We start from the raw sequence: 17,586 nt of genomic DNA on the forward strand, positions 1-17,586 counted from the left end.
TCTCAGGTCAGTTAAAAGACGTATCGGCGGTCTTTAAGGGGTTAAATAAATTTAGCAAATAAGTAGAAAAAAATGAAAAAAAGAACGGCAGCTTTAATTTTACATTCGACATACTGTTGCGTAAGATGTACTGAGATTCATAAGGTTTAAGCAGAATGTTCTGCATATGTACAGGAAATGTTTTCAAAGAAGCAGAATTAATTTGAAAATTTAAAGCATTTCTGCAAGAAATTTCAGATCAACCATTGAAAGCAGATGCATCTTCCTAAAAAGATTTGGATTTGTTGTGTTACATTTTATAAAAATGAAATTGTTACAGTTTAATTTTCTTTTCGCTGTGTGCTCAATAATTATGCATAATTTCCAGACAATGTTAAAATATGGGGTGAAAGATGTTCTACATTGCTTGCTGGGATCCCAATAACTATGGTACCTTCACTATGCTGAAATGTCGAGAAAACTGTGCGTTGTTAGGTTTTCAGGTAGGTGTAAGTAGCTGGGATACTGTTATACTGTTATATACCGTGGTTATTTCAATTTCAAATATTATGCAATCCTTCTTCTTCTGTTTTCTGAGTGGTGAGTCTGTTCCTGATCTGATGTCAGAGCTGCACTGTGTGTTCTGTGTGTTCTCATCCATCAGACGTTTCCCCTCTGCTGCTCTTTCTCCCCTCTCACAGCATGCAATCTCATGCACAGGCTGAAGAAAAGAGATTCTAACATGACCTCTCCCCTCCTATTCTGACTCTAGACATGGAGAAATACTCTAGTGATTGCTTCTTCTTTCTTGAACAGGCTGCTATGTTACGGCTTAAGGTATAATATCTTAAATAATATGTATACTTTTATAATATAACCAAAATTAAGCAACTTTACAAAATAAAGAAATAAAAAAGTTGCAGAAATGTACAATGCAGTCAACAATGATTTAATAAAAAAGATCTTCTAAAATGAGTTTGTTGTATTATTTTAATGCATAGAAACTTGTTTCTAAGAAAACCAATAATCTAAAAAAAAATTTCTTAGTATTTTATTTTCTTTCCATTAAACATATTAATCAAGAGAGGCTCTAGAAATTCACTGACTGTCAAAAGCCATCAATGGCATGTATTTATTTAAATGTATGACTTGTTTTGGCACGTAGCCTTCTGCTGAAACATGTCACTGGTCAGATGGATGTCTGTTACTTGCATTGCACAGGGAGAAATATGCATATTGCTATTTCAACTGAAGGGTAAACATACTAAAGAACTTCCAGCAGATGCACTATGCGTTACCCATCAAATATCTTTGGACAAACCTTTAGGCTTAGCCAACTGGCTTAGTTTGCTTCTAATATATAGATAATATGTCTATCTATCTATCTATCTATCATCTATCTATCTATCTTACATCCTATTTATCTCATAGCTATAAACATAACAAAAATAAGAATCTGATAATTCTGACCAGCATTTCTTATCAAAATGAAACAAGTGTCAACGTGTGCAAGCTGCTGTGACTGCGGAATTTACATATAAAAAATGCAGCAGTGATGCTAATAAAATTGAGGTCCATAAATGAACAGATTAGTCAACTTGTGTGAGTCCATCAGCCATCACATGACCCTAACATTTTCTAACAGACCTGCTTCTCCCAGCCCAAAAGCCTACCAACTTAAAGAGCAGGTTGCATCCAGCATTTAAAGTGTTGTCCACTACTTAAGGCAAATCTTTCTCAATCACTATATTCCCCTTTATAAAACAATAACAGCTATGCTCACCTCCAGTACCTGCACTGTTCCATCGCTGTTGGCACTGACTCTTCCCAAGTTGTTTCAGTGCTCTCGGCACTGACTCTTCCTGGGCTCATGTGATATTGTTATGTCACGTGACTCCTGCAGCCTCTCCTTCAGACAAATTAAACATCCAAAGAAAGTGAGAGAGCAGCAACCGCTCTGATTGTGATGTCACGAAGGCCCTGATAGAGCCAGTGCTGACACAGCTGGAACAAGATCGGTACTGGAGGTGAGTATATGTGTTATTATTACTGTAATGATTCTGTTGTCAGGCGTCCCGGGACCTGGGGCTCCTTCCCTGTCCCTAACACTAGGGGCGTCCCAGCTCTCTCTGTTCCCTGGATTACTTCTGATGGTGAAGGCACCGAGTCCACATATCTTGCATTAGCTCCTGAATCTACCCTCTGTCTGTACCCTTCCCAAACCAGGAAGTATAGGAGTAGTAGTGTACCATAATATACCAACCAGACTAACAAGGTAATACAAAAAGGGATAATGAAAACTGCCAAACTTATAAATACTGTATATTCACACATACAACAGAGATATGCACTGTGGAGCGGAGGATGGGGTTAAACCAAAGTAGAAGAAGAAAGGGAATTATCACACACTCAAAACCTAGCAACAGTTGCAGATAAATCCACCTTCTCCAATAATAACCATCAACTACCTCCAGCCATGCTCTGATAGCTAGCATTGACAGTGAGTGTTAGCTATGGCCCAGTTTATATAGGTGATGAGAGTGGCTAACAGTGCACAGCGGAGAGCATAATGCAGGAAAGCTTCCAGGAGCTCTCAACTGAGCAAATTAACCCATGCACTGCTAAAATACATTTGTGCCATTTAATATGAAGGTGAAGTGCTTCTAATCAGTGCAGGAGTAGGAGAAATCATTCGCTGCGGTATTCTGGCTCCTCTCTGTCACGGTAAACCAGTGACAATTACTTTATAAGAATGGAGAATAGTGAATAAGAAAGGAAGGTCCGACTAGTGGACAATCCCATTAATTTAAAACAGTCTTAGCCTGATGGGGGACAGTCACTACCTTCAAATGTAAACTAAAATATCTAACCAAAAACAATCTAATGAAGCAAATGTAAACAGGTGCAAGCTGTTGTGACTGCAGTATATACCTATCAAAAAGTACCCACAAATGTAAAGGACAGGTAGTATCCAGTGACTGCTTCATTAGTTGGCTTAAAACTTCTATCATTAGTCGAAAGCTGTTTTTATTTAGTGTTGGATCCTTCCTACCTTTTTAACTTGTAATTATCTGGAGAGGTAAGCAGGTCTATAAAAGAAAAGAAAAGGTAGATCTTCTTGTGGATCATGGGTGCACAAAAATTGTACAATTAGTATGCTAAGTATTTCAATTTTATAATAGCAGTGTGTATGGCAGTGATGTGTTTTAAAACGTATACATTAAATTACTGCATATATGTTGGAGCACACAGTGTGCTGACTTACTTTTTAATACCTAGCTATGTATCTAACAGTCTGTGTATCAAAAAATTTGCCAGTCCGAAAGAATTTAATCGGATTTCATTTTTATCTTGCACATTTTTATGAACATGCCATTTGATTCCATCAATCAGAGAGTACTCACATGATATCAGACTGCACGGACTAACCGTACTGGCTTCTCCATAATTCCATGAATCTATCTCATCATATGGTATAGCAAAGCCAATCATGGAAGGCTATCACAGACAATATAAAAGCTGAAGCAGGGAATTCAGCAGCCATCTTTTATGCTACATGCTATAGATAGAATATTAGAGCATTATAGAAAGGGAGTGAAAAAGCTAAAACATCGGACAACTGCTGTAGATAGAGTGTGGTGTACGAGTGCAAAGCCGAATATAGAACATGGCAGGAGCAGTTTATGAATAATACATAGATTCCGCTGATAGGTGAAGAGAGATAAGAAAGGTGCCAGCAGCTGCAGTCTTACTATGATAGATCAGTGAAATACTCAACTGTGGCTGTCACTTTGTCTTGCTGCCTGTGACTTGCAGTTTTTTTTTCCTTTTTCAAGCAATAGAAAGCTAGAAGGGATTCAATATTTATATTAAAAAAATTAAAAAATTCCCAACAAACCTGGCATTTAAATCAGACAGTTTACAGCACAGAGTCTGCACATTACAAAAATTGATGTTTCTTTTGCGCACTGTTTTATTAGTTAAATGTAACATTTGAACATGCCACACAAATGCAACTTTGCCTTGCTGCTCATGCTGACATTTAGAGCGTGTAACTACATGCATTTCTTTTAACATTCTTTTTGAGAAAAGTGGATTAAATTTTGCAATACAATTAGAAAATATGTACATTTAGGTTTCCTCATGCCTTTTTTGCTAGCCTAGTTTGCCAAACATACATGCCCCAACAATACTGTGGGTAGTTGCCACATTTTGCTTTCAGGACAAGTACCTGCTAAAGTAGAATGTTTTGTTAGGGCATTTTGCCGTGGTAAAAGAATAGTGGTGCTGGCCATTTTTTTTATTTCTTTATTTGTTCGTAGTATACATTTGGAGGTACTGCCTGCCTCCTTAATTGGCTGAGCACCAATGTAAGGATGATTTTCATTAATATTGGATCCTATCAGACTAGATTTAAGCAAACTTGTTGAGTAGAATGAAATTCTCAATTTTTTCAAAAAATTTTCAAACTGTAATTTGCTTTGTGATAATTGAGTAAAATTGCACCCAGATGGTCCACTGAACCAATCTAAAGAGACCCTGCAAAATGATAAAAAATAACAGAAATTTACTCCACAACTCACTTGTTCCACCACCCCACAGATAGCTTTCTGACCCTCTGTACCTCTTATATTTGCCTTCCCCAATGCGCACATTTTCAGCATCCTGACTCTGCAACAGGGCTTCCATACACAGTGCTCTGATGGTACCGCACACCGTGTCATTGCGTGCATGTCATGATATTTTGAGATGTGTCCCTCAAGGTGCTGACTAACTAGAAAGATGCATTTCATAATGTTGTGATGCTGCGCCAGGCACCAATAGGCCAAATCAGAATGAAGCAGGGCAAAGAGGATGCACGCTACTGGTAATCATGAAAGAGGAGTATTTTTTTGTGTCCTGGAGACACCCAATAGCATAATAAGGAACATTCATTTTTCATCAAATAATGCCTTGAACTGTTCATGGGCACATATCAATTGGGCAATTTGTGTACTAACTACTTTCATTTTATAAGTATGTTCTATATGACAACTGTAGAGTTTTACTCACTCATCTGTGGTTGAGGTAGGCACAGGAAGCGGTTTTATCAAATTGTCCAGGTTGGTTTATTAAAAAATCTTCATAAGCCACTCGGCACAAGCAAGCAAAAAAATGACAGCCTTTTCCGGCACAGAGTGAAAAACAGAAAATAAATAGTCCGTTCTGTAGTGTGGATTCATCCTCTCAGGTTAGTGTCCTTAAGCAAGAACATTTGAAATCTACACACCTCCAGACACACACTGAACGAGACAACTGGTCTCCATTTTATTTGTCATATCATGTCCCTGGGATAGGAGTATGTGAGCAGCCAGTCCCACCCATCACTTTGACCGCTTGTAAACCCAGCCTTGATATGCCTTATTAACTCTCTCAGCACTATATGTGCTGGAACTTGCTTTCCCAGGCTTACATCACCGGAGCTACCAACCGTGATGATACATTTTTTCCCTCAAGAACCTGTCTCTGCCTGAAGCTGGGGGCTTGGCACCTTCCAGCATCAAATAGTGGACCCTTAATAGTGCGACAATACTGCCATGCAGTTTCCCAGGCCTATGCTCTACATGGAAGCTAAAATCCTAAAGTTCTAGAAACCACCTGGTCATTCAGGCATTGTCCCCCTTCTTCTCCCACATCCACCTCAGTGGGGCATGGTCTGACACTAGTCTGAATTTCTTGCCTAAGAGGTAGTACCTTAAAGTATCCAATGCCCACTTGATGGCCAAACTTTTGTTCTCTACTCTGGAGTAATTCTTGTCGCAGGATGACAGATTCCAACTTAAATACATCATGGAGTGCTTTTCCCTCTTCATATCTTGTGATAAGACAGCTCCCAGCCCGACATCTGACTCATTCGTCTTGATCACAAACTCCTTAGAGGCATCCAGTGCCACCAAACTGGGTGTTTACACAGGGCTAGCTTCAGTTCCTGGAAGGCTGTCTAGGCTTCTGGAGACCACTTAGCCATAGTCAAAATTGTCCCTTTTAAAGGAGGTTCATCAGTGGGGCAAGTAACATGGCAAAGTTAGGGATGAACTAGCAGTAGTAACCAACAATACCCAAGAATGCCATGACCTACTTGTTTTAGAGACGTTGTGGCAAACTCTGCATACTTCTTGTGGGGAGCTAGGATCTGAAAGGTGGCCGGAGTTCCTTGCAGCCCAAACGGCATCCTTATATACTGGTATTAAGTGTCTGGTGTTGAGCAGGCCATTTCCTCCTAGGCATCTTGGGAATCTGCCAATACCCTTTTGTGATTTTAAGGGTCGTAATATATCTGGCCATCCATGGTCTGCAAACTTGGTCAAGAACTACAGGAAATGTCTGACCTCTGTAACAAATACTTCTTTCAAGCAAACTAATAGTGGTGAGTGAGCGTGATCGGTTAAGGTGTTATCTGAGTACATTTGTGTGCTAATAGTATTCGAGAATACATGAAGATACTCTATGTTTGAGTCGCCGTGGTTGCATGGCTCGTGGATGCTCGACAGCTACAACACATCCAGGGATTGCCTGTTTGTTAGGTAATCCCTGCATGTATTGCAGCTGTTGAACAGCTGTTGAACATGCAGTCATGGCAACTGGAACACAGCATTCGAGCATGCCGGCAATACTCTATTAGCACACGAGCTCACTCGAAAAACACCTTATCCGAGCACTATTGCTCATCAGTGAAAATTATCACTGTAAAAATCATGCAATGTTATTTTCTGTTTTTTTTTTTAAAGATTCTATCTCACAGTGGTCGTGTACCTGCGATAAAAATTACAGACCTCTTCATTCTTAGTGGGAAAGCTTGCAAAATCAGAAGCATATAAAATACCTATTTTCCCCACTCTATCTTTCTTTTTATCTATCTACTGTATCTATCTATCTATCTGTTTGTTAATCTGTCTGTATTTCTATCCTTCTGTTATCTATCGAGACATCAAAAGCAGCACTCACAAAACCATAAAAAAATCCTTTAGTCTTGTTAAAAAAAACACATCAATGTGGCATGCAGGGGTTTGCGAGGGACAAGAAGGATGACTGCTGCTTTGCATTCTGCATTCTGTGTTTTATGACTCTTGCAACCCATTACATGCAAAAGTAATATTTTTGAGCAAGAATAAAGGATTTTTTTATACGTGAATAATAACCATTGTTTTACATTCTTCCAATGCTTCTATGGATCCTAGATCTAGGACCCGTGGAAACGTTGGAAAAACCTGGAATGGCCATTGACCTTCACTTAAAAACATCCTTTATTTCTGTTTAAAAAACATGAATATTGCTTGCAGGGGGTAGATCTAGGACCAGTAGAAGCGGTGTGAAACTGCCGTGAAACTGCCGTCACCCTTCATGTAAAAGCAATTATTTTTGTACAAAAATCATCAATGTGGCATGCAGGAGTTTGCGAGGGGCATGAAGGAAGGCATCCATTTTGCGTTCTTCCAACATTTCTACAGATCCTAGATCTATCACCTACAAGCCAAATTAATTTTTTTGAACAAGAATAAAGGATTTATTTTTCAGATTGGTAAGTGCCACTTTTTTATTTTTCTATCCAACCATTATTATTTAAACCCTATAAAGCAGATCACCACTATATTCCATTAAACCATATGATGAATTTCTAGAAAAAAATATTTTTGAACACTGCTGTGTAATGCCAAATCACTATTGTTGGAATAAAATTGTAGAACTTTTGCAACTGTAAGCTTGGTTTTGCCATATTTTTACACTCATATTGCTATCTTGTCCAATATTTATCTATCTATGTACAGTGTGGGGAATAAGTATTTGATCCCTTGCTGATTTTGTAAGTTTGCCTAGATACAAAGACATGAACAGTTTATAATTTTAATGGTAGGTTAATTTTAACATTGAGAGTAGTGTTGAGCATTCCGATACCGCAAGTATCGGGTATCGGCCGATACTTGCGGGTATCGGAATTCTGATACCGAGATCCGATACTTTTGTGATATCGGGAATCGGTATCGGGATTAATATCAATGTGTAAAATAAAGAATTAAAATAATAAATATTGAATAGTGATTGGTCGCGTCGCGGTCACATGGGCGGCACGCGACCAATCAGAAGCCGTGACGTCACAGAAAGCAGTAAACGCGCGCATTTTAAGCAAAGAAGGCTGCCGGTTCCCTCGGTAAGGTGCAGGCTGCGTCGGAGAGGTGAGTATATCAATATTTTTTATTTTAATTCTTTATATTACACATTAATATGGATCCCAGGGCCTGAAGGAGAGTTTCCTCTCCTTCAGACCCTGGGAACCATCAGGGATACCGTCCGATACCTGAGTCCCATTGACTTATATTGGTATCGGGTATCGGTATCGGATTAGATCCGATACTTTGCCGGTATCGGCCGATACTTTCCGATACCGATACTTTCAAGTATCGGACGGTATCGCTCAACACTAATTGAGAGATAGAATATCAAAAATAAAATCCAGAAAATCACACTGTACAAATTATGTAATTTATTTGCATTTTGCAGTGAGAAATAAGTATTTGATTCCTCTGGCAAACAAGACTTAATACTTGGTGGCAAAACCCTTTCTGGCAAGCACAGCAGTCAGATGTTTTTTGTGGTTGATGATGAGGTTTGCACATGTCAGGAGGAATTTTGGTCCACTCCCCTTTGCAGATCATCTTTAAATCATTAAGATTATGAGGCTGTTGCTTAGCAACTTGGAGCTTTAACTCCCTCTATAGGTTTTCTATGGGATTAAGGTCTGGAGACTAGCTAGGCCACTCTGTCACCTTAATGTGCTTCTTTTTGAGCTACTCCTTTGTTGGTCATTTGGTATTTCTTCCATTTTCTTACTATTGCACCAACAGTTGTCTTGTTCTCACCCAGTGTCTTATTTATGGTTTTGTAGCCCATTCCAGGTTTGTACAGGGCTATGATATTGTCCCTGACATCCTTATAAAGCTCTTGTATCTTGCCCATGTTGTACAGGCTAGAATCTGACTGATTAATTGAGTCTATGGACTGGAGTCTTTTATAAAGGTGACTATGTAAGACAGCTGTCTTTAATGCAGGTAATGAGTTGATTAGGAGCCTCTAAATGGTCTGTAGGAGCCAGAACTCTTAATGCTTAGTAGGGGACCAGATACTTATTTCTCACTGCAAAATGCAAATCCATTTATATATTGTCATGTTCCAGGCCAGGATTTGTTTCTTGTTATTTTCTGCCCGGTCTTGTCATGCGGGATTAACCTTCTTTGCCTGGTTTTGGGATCTGTGTGGCTATTTCAGTCTGCTGTGTCCTGCGTACCAATGTCAGTGATAGTTCATGCTCCCAGGCTAGGGAAGCTGACCCCTTGATACCGTGTCTTGTCCTCTGCCCGTGTACTCTGTTCTCATGACTTCCTTTCCTTCCACCTCGCTTTGTCTTAGTGTTCGCTCGCTCCCTGTGCTTGGACCTTTTGGTATGTGACCTGGCTTTTCTTCTGACCTTTTTTACTGTCCCTCGTCTCGGTTATATCTGCTCCCATCTGGCTCTGACTTCTGGCTTGTATTTGACCACATCTATTGCTGTGACCTCTGGTACTTCTTGTCCTCACAGTTTCTGACTCGGCTCATCTGACCACTCTTTTGCCACTTGGTGGCGCTTGTGCTGCTGCTCATTGGTGTTACGCTGTGTGTGTAACCTCTCCTCCTTCACCAGCATCCCCCAGGTGGAGGTTGTGCTATACTGCACTGCAGCAGCATTACATATAATTTATACAATGTGATTTTCTGGATATTATTTTTGATATTCTATCTTTTAATGTTAAAATAAACCTACCCTTAAAATTATAGACTGTTCATGTCTTTGTCAGTGGGCAAACTTAGAAAATCAGCAATGGATCAAATACTTATTTCCCCCACTGTATTTATGTATGTATGTATGTATCTATCTATCTATCTACAATATCATATTTCAAAAGAGACATTCAATTTTAGATCTGCATTTTTTTCTCTTTTATATACTTAAAAAAGTCAAAATAATATTGTACATTTTGTTGTTTTTTTCAGTAAATTGTAGCCATTATTCATTTCTATTGAATACAATCATTATAGAACATAAATTTAATTTAGTGTCCTATTCAGCTAAATATTATTACAAGATATTTACTTTTATCACCAAACATAGATATTAATTTCCTACCCATATTTGTAGGCATGAATGTATTAAGTCCCATCTCTGCATCTCCCATAGAAGGTAGGCAAGTAATTGCTTTGCAATGTATTACAAAGCCTCATGGCACTGCTGTGTTACTTTCTGTTAACATTCTATCATTCTATTAAATATATTAGGTTTAAGTTCAATTTGCTTTTATGGATGAAGAAAATAATATTCTTTAAATTATTTTATCTCCACAGATATTAATGCAAGTAAAATTAAGTATGTGCATTTGAAATCAATCTCACCTTCTCTTGGGCAAAAGATTCTTTTATGAAAGCTGTATTTCAAATTATTTTATTGTTCTAAAGCTTGCCAGGACGTCTGTGCATAATGAAAATGATTTATAGATCTGATTTTTTTTTTCTTTAATAAACATTCAGTAAATATTAAAATTCATAGTATAATTATACACTGATTAGGCATTCTGTTAAAGGAGTATGCCGGTATTTAAATATGGGCCATTATGCGCACTAAAACATTTTAGCAATAATGCTACACCATATCTATTATTTGTAATAACTAGTGATGAGCGAATACATTTGGCACTATTCGTTACTCACACGAATAGTACGCTATTCGGGCTATTTGTTACTCTGCGAGTAATTAGGTATTCGCCTCAATATATTTGAGTGACCCATTCAGCATATTTGGCGCTTTATTTGCAGCCAATGAACATGCTGGGCTGGCTTGCCAATCACAGTAATGCTGGTGCCATCTTTGGTGTGGCAATGCTGTGATTGGCTGGCCTTACATCGTCATAGTATATATTTTAAAGGCTGTCTGCGCCATCTTGCAGCCAGAAACAGCGTCGGAATAGCGTAGTGTGAGCATAGGGAGAGTGGTATGAGCATATAGGGAGCATTATTCATTCCAAAAAGCTCTGTTAAGAGCTGAAGATGGTGAAGATTAGATCTTTGTTTGGTGGGGATAGCGTAGGGAGAGATATAATAGGAGGAAGAGTGAAAGGCAGGCAACGGCGTGTTCTCATCATTGCAAGTACATGCTTCAGATCTCTGCTATTTTCCATTGTGTTGTATAGTTTAGTAATAGGAACCGACTGTGGGATTAGGGTGAAATAATGAGGGCTTCATCCACTACCAAAATCTACAAATACTATTTGGTAGTAACAACATATACAAAACCATTTTTTTGGAGCTTCGTAATATTCCTTTTTTGCAGCCTATAACATTTTTTTACCACAAAATAGCATTCCTCAATGCCAGCATATAGTAACATCCATTTTAAAAGCTAATTGCTAAATAATATTCCTTGTCTATTGTTTAAATCCCTAACATTTCTCTAGCAGTTGTGTGACTGACACAAAACCTGTTGAGCTAAGGAAACTTCACTATTTATCAATAATTTACCTGAGTCTGCTGTTAGCGTGTTTCATAAAGGTGATGTAAAAAAATCCTAAAAAAATTATATTGGTTATAAAAATAGCTCATTTTTACCTAGCAGTTGTGCGACTGCTGCAATCCGTGCAGAGATAATCAAAAGTCACAAATTAGCAGTGGAACAAATTTTCATTAGTTCACTGTTGCAGTGTGTCAGCAAGGCGATATAAAAAAAATTCTATTGGTTTAATAAATTGCGCATCTTTATGTAACAGTTATGGGACTGGTGCAATCCGGGCAGAGATAATCAAACGTGATAATTTAGCAGTGGAAATAATTTTCATTACTCTGCTGTTGCTTTGGTTCAGCAAGGCAAAATAAAAAAATTATTATTTTCTATTGCGACTGGCGCAAAGCCTGCAGAAAAACACAAACATGACTACTTACTTAGTAAAAAAATTAATTAGAAATTAAATTAAAAATTAGAATTTTTTTTTGAGACGCTTAGCACAGAATTTGGCCAAGTAGTGTGAGCCCATTTCTATGTTAGCTTACTGACTGAGCACTCCTCCCTTCACCAACTGGTTTTTAATTACATCTAATCACACTTGGTTCCGGCCAACCCATATCTAGGCTTTGCTGAGAGAGGTGTCCATATTCACCCAAGCGAACAGACATTAGCCTTCGGTAAGTGTTCACATTTGGACAGGGAGGTCAGGTACCCATCAGTTTAATGAGACCACCTTGACGATGGTTGATGGGCTCACACTATTTGGCCAAATTCTGTGCTAAGCGTCTCAAATTTTTTTTCCTACTGTTCAAAAAGCCATTTTGCTATTCATGTTTCATGTATTTCATATTTGACGTGTTTTGGCACGATAGAGTGCAACCTTTTTTTGTATATTATATATGGAGGTAGCTGCTCCTGGTATGCACCTATTCACACTAGTTTGGATGTGCCAGTCATTTTTCTGTCATACTTAATTGACCATACCAGCATCCTTCTTGATTCTTCAGTGCCCTATAACTTTTGGCTGTCCATGCTTCACACTTAGCCCAAGCTCTCCTTATACACCTTGGAGTTGCTGCCATGCCCTGCCAAAAGTGTGTTGTCTGAGAGTTTTTTAGTTCAGCCGGAGCAATCATAATGGATAGGCACACATGGCTGTCAATGGAAAATGCCATGTCGTAAACAAAAAAACGTTGCACTATGTAGTGCTTAAGCTTCTTAATATGAAATAAATGAAATATGGTTAGCAATACTGCTTCTTGATAATAGGAAAAACTGAGACTGAAGTCTGAATTTCAGGTTAAATGTGAATACATCTCTTTAAAGCCTGAGTTTATGCGTAGGTAGGATCCTGTTGCAATGAAAAACCACCGCATTCTGGAGAGCGGAGTGCTCTGTCAGAGAGCTAATATACAAATGACAGAAGACTAACTGACTTGCACTTCAAAATTAGTGTGAACAGGTGCATACTAGGAGCAGCCATCTTCATATACAATAAACAAAAAAGTTGCACTCTGTAGTACATAAGCATGTCAATATGAAATAAAATGAAATATGAATAGCAATACTGCGTCTGGATAATAGGAAAAAACTGAGATGCTTAGCACATAATTTGGCCAATTCATACAAGTCCAACAGCCGATGAGAAGGCGGTCACAGAACTGTCTGGAACCTACGTGCCTAGTGTGAATACCTCTCAAAGACTGAAGTCTGAATTTCAGGGTAGATGTAAATACCTCTCTTTAAAATCAGAATTTATGGTCAGGTAGGATCCTGTTGCAATTTAAAACCACCAAATGCTGGAGGGCAAAGTGCTCAATCATAGAGCTAATAAGCAAATGACAAAAGACTGACTTGCTCTTCCAAGCTAGGTTGAACATCTACATAATAGGAGCAGCCATCTCCATATACAATAAATAAAAAAAGTAGTGCTTAAACATGTCAATATGAAATATATGGGTAGACATGGATTCAATCTGCGCTGCTGAATAACTCTAAGTCCAGACGTATGTCATATAGGATGTGGCTTTATTCAATGCGTTTCGGAGTTCTGAATATTAAATATATGAAATATGAATAGCAATACTGCTTCTGTATAATAGGAAAGTAAGGAGTCCGAACCCATAGGACAGAATTTACAAGGTGGACACCAACAATTTATGCTAATAGGAAAATGGAGGAGGGGGAAAAGTGGAAGTATGAATTAAATTAAACTTTATTATAAGTCCTTAATTAAAATAACAATTCTGTCCAATTTAAATGAATGATAAACAACCAAAGTTAAAATTCCCATTGAGACCCATGTGAGTTGACAGAGTTCATACTAAAGATCCACTCGCTCTCTTTTCTAAGGAGCACTTCATTTAGGTCTCCACCTTAATATTCAATTTATGCTGATAAATTGCCCATCCTTTCAGTTCTTTCCAACGTAATCCATGTGCATTTTTGAAGTGTTTGGTTAGAGCATGGCTAAGGTTATGGGATACATGCTTGTGCAGAGCGAGGAAAGCACACCATGAAAAATAGTGGCGGTTGGGGACTGAGTACCGAGGTATGGTTGCCACCAAGAAGTTGCAGAAAGGTTTTGTCTCCACAAGCCTAAACAGCAACATTTCCAGGCAAGAAGTCTGAAAATGTGGCTGTTTAGTATTGTAGCCTGTGGGTGGGTGGCTGCACTTGCATTCCAAGGACTAGGGTAGGGACAACTGAACGCTGCACTGGGACAAGAATGTGGACATTGTTGCTGACGGTGGTTTCACGTGTGCAATGACAGGTGCAGGGTTGGAGGCATCTTCACCTAGATCATGGACAATGGACTGGGGTGCATGTAGAGCAGAGGAAAAGGCAATGGTGTCACCCGCAGAAACTGTTCCTGGACCCTGGCATTCAACCCAAGTGTGCTTTGCTTGCATGTGCCTGAGCATGCTGGTGGTGGTCAGGCTAGTAGTTGTGCTGCTCCTGCTGATGCTAGCATGGCAGATGTTAATAATTCTCTTTTTTTAGTTAACTGGACTATGTGGACTCGGGAACACCTAACCCTTGGCTTGGCAAGTTCACCCGTGTTGGTGCTCTGAGGAAAAGTTGCCTGCCTTGTTTCTCTGGCCTCCAGACCATACTATAATAATACCGCTCTTATCTGCAATTCATTTATGGTGAGGTGTTGCAGTAGATATAGCATAAGTCAAGGATTATTGCCATATTAATTCTAATTCTTGGTGTTGCTTTTTTCCATGGACTCATTGACCAATTCATGTTTTTTATGGTAATCTGTACTCAGAAATTCATCAAAGCTGCCAGTGTTACTCATGTACCTACAGACTTTGTGACTGCCACACACATGAAACAATATTTTCAGGGTCTGTTAAAATTCCTTCTATGTTCTACAATAATACTGCTGTTATTTACAATTCATGTAGGGTAATGTGTGGCAGTAGGTATAGTCTATGACAGGCATCAAGTCAGGGATTATTTCCTTACAAATTTGAACTTTCCTGATGCTGCTTTTTTCCATGGAATCATTGACCGATTCATGTTTTTTATGGATTTGTGTACTCAGAAATTCATCAAAACAGGCAAAATAAACTGATTTAATGTGTCCATACACAGTTTCTCTGTAGCATCTGTATTTTAGAGGTAGCGGTGGAACACTTTAAGCTATTGGAGCTGGAATTACCAGTTCTGTAGTCTCAATTGCTTTGTTTCGATCTATTTCTGGCTGCTTCTTTAAGTTTGTTTGACGTCATTGTCCCATGACCTAGGATACAAACCCAGTTTTCAGTCCCTAGGCACTTCAGAGTCCCTCTGTTCAGAGTCCCTCCTTCATAAATTAAACATGAAGTGTCTGATCATATCTCACACACTACAAGGACAGATAAAGTATTAAAATGCTAAAATTTCATTTCCTGTAGAATAATACTCTGGCAATATTGTTCCTTGCAGTGACCTGTGATTCATTTTAGACCCCCTCCAGACCTCCGGGGGCAGGGCGTAAGGGCCTTACGGTTTGCTTGACTTGAGTAACAAGTACCCAAGCATTTTAGTGCTCAATCATCACTATTGTATACCAAATAGTTGAAAGGTACAGAGTAATCACCGAGGACTCTGGTACGGTCGGCAAGGTACTACTTCAGCATCTTCCAAAACATTTCCCTCTTCCCTCTTTGCCAGAGTACCCCGTGCATTAGGGCCTGGGTGATGTCTGAGGAAACTGTCCCAGACCTTGGATCGTGTTCCCCTGCCTCTCCTGCATCTGGTGTGTGCCTACCTCATCTCTACTCCTTGGTTGTCCAAAGAACTGGGATCTCTGCCATCACCATTGTCAGATGAAAATGTTTTAGATAATTTTTCAACTAGAGCCTTCTGGTACTGCAACGTTTTATTAGACCTCTCCACCAGATGTAAGGAGAGATGTAAGTTTTTCCTTGTAGTGTGGGTCTAGAAGAGTGACCAATCAGTAAATGTGTAATACGGAGGGTCATGGGAATGGCAGCAAAAACATAAGCTCAGCCATGTGTGTCAGGCTACCAACAGCAAAGATTTCCCTGTCCCAACCAAGAAAATGACTGTCCTTGTTTTCCACCTCATTCTCCCTTTTCTCCTCATCTTTAGGCCATCCACGCTGAAAAGATGGGATGAAGATGGCATGGGTACTTCCATCTGTAGTGCTGGCAACCAGCTCCTGTTCCTCCTCTTCTTCCTCTTCATAATCACTCAATCCTGTCATTTACTGTTCACAAAGCCGTGCCAGCATATGTGATATTGAATTCCAAAGCATGGTGACATTGCACACCAGTCGGTGAGATGGAAGTTGAATTTAAATTAGAAATAAACAAGGTACCTACACCTACAAGTAAAGCTATAATATATTGATAGAACATCTAGACAACTGGTACACTTCTATAGGAGCTGGGATGAGCTCTTCTTCCTTCCTCATTGGCCGCCACCATTTGTTGTGCTCCACATCATGTTTTGATAGTTGCCCTGCGTGTCTCTATGACCTAATTTCTGTAGACCTCATAAGACCCAGTTACATGCACACATGTGTCTTGGAATCAAGAGTATAATGTTCAGTATTAGTTTTAAGTACTCTACTATCTGCTCATATTGTGTGTTCAGTTTGAAAAACCTGTGTGATGATGCATACCCTTAGTCTTGCCCTTAGCTCTGACAGACATCTACTGGATTAACTCATTGGTTTCAGTAAGCTTACAAGCTGTTATTGGACTCTGTTCATATTGTGTTTTCTGTGGTTCTAAAGCACCAAAGTCCTTGTTCCTCCATGTGCCACCTGCACTAACATCCCGGGCCTGTGTTTCCATCCTGATATCTGGTTTTATGAGTCCATTTCACAATGTGAGCCAAATAACAACTTAAAAAGAGAATAAAAGAACATAAGTATAATATAAAAATGGGTTTATAAAAAAAAACTTACTATACAGTACATCAAACATGAGATCCTAGAGATCTCATATTTGTGACATCACAGCAAGTTTAAAAGAGCTACAGAGAGAGAAATATTTTATTGCCCAGATGGCAAGGGCTGAATCAGAAAAGATCTATGAATTTTAAATATTGATTCCAAGAAGTCTACATGTGGATATAGAATTGTTTGTTTTTATAAGATATTGAGGTAAGGGGAGAGCTTTCCTCCACATCGGGTTCAGGCTATGTCCACAGGTTCAGGAATTTTCACATTTTTTTCGCGTTTTTTGCTATAAAAATGCAATAAAACCGCAAAACAATGCATACATTAAGCATCCTATTATTAGAATGCATTCTGCATTTTTTGTGCACATGCTGCGTTTTTTCCGCAGCAGAATCGAATTCCGGAAAAAAACGCAGCATGTTCATTCTTTGTGCGGAATCGCGGGGATTCCGCCCACATAGGAATGCATTGAACCGCTTACTTTCCTCATGTGGATACACCCACCATGCGGGAAGTAAGCGGATCATGTGCGGTTGGGACTCAGGGTGGAGGAGAGGAGACTCTCCTCCAGGCCCTGAGAACCATATAATTGTTAAAAAAAGAATTAAGATACAAAATCATG

This window comes from Ranitomeya variabilis, chromosome 6 (assembly GCF_051348905.1).
Source record: "Ranitomeya variabilis isolate aRanVar5 chromosome 6, aRanVar5.hap1, whole genome shotgun sequence".
Classification (NCBI taxonomy): Eukaryota; Metazoa; Chordata; class Amphibia; order Anura; family Dendrobatidae; genus Ranitomeya; species Ranitomeya variabilis.